Raw genomic sequence first — 625 nt, 5'->3', positions numbered from 1 at the left:
TCCACATTCACTAAGGTTGTTGACAGAATTCAGTTTGTTGTGGGTATAGGACTAAGGGTCTTTGTCTCCTGCTAGTTGTCAGCTGGGGACCACTCAGCTTCTAGAGGCTGTCTGCATTCATTTTCACGTGATCACTTCCACCTTCAAGCCTGCAACGGTACATCTTAGCCTTGCGCTTTGAATCTCTCTGACTTCCCCTTCTGCCAGCTGGAGAAAACTCTGCTTTTAAGGAGCTCGTGTAGTTATAAATCTCCCCTTTGCTGTATCATGGGAGCAGTGTCTTATCAGGTCACAGGTTCCACCCACACCCTCAAGAGGAGGAGGTTACAGAAGGGTGAAGGTCACTTGGGGTCATTCTGACGATTCTGCCCAGAACAGAAAACAAGTCACAATGGGAAAATTCAAGTACTTTTTATGAGTTGGTCTAGTGTTTGAGATTGAGGGAAAAGAAGTTAATGGGATATGTGTTCTATAGAATTATAAGCCTGTTATCCTAACTTGTTTCACCCTTTGTTTTTTGAAAACAGTGGAATTCTGTGAGCTACTAACATACTAACAGCTGTTTTCACTTTTTACTTTTGTTTAGCAGTTAACTATAAATGGGTAAAAAGTTATCTTTTTTTTT

The 625-nt window shown here is 41.3% G+C and overlaps 1 protein-coding gene across 3 annotated transcripts in view; it reads left to right on the top strand.

Moving 5' to 3' along the window:
* Nucleotides 1-625, top strand: part of NOL10 (nucleolar protein 10) — a 137,600-nt gene that overhangs the window by 20,860 nt on the left and 116,115 nt on the right. The window lies entirely within an intron of this gene.

The sequence above is a fragment of the Galeopterus variegatus genome, unplaced genomic scaffold, assembly GCF_000696425.1.
Source record: "Galeopterus variegatus unplaced genomic scaffold, G_variegatus-3.0.2 Scaffold3225, whole genome shotgun sequence".
Classification (NCBI taxonomy): Eukaryota; Metazoa; Chordata; class Mammalia; order Dermoptera; family Cynocephalidae; genus Galeopterus; species Galeopterus variegatus.
Note: the sequence above shows the minus strand (reverse complement) of the source record. Positions and strands in the feature narration are given on the sequence as shown.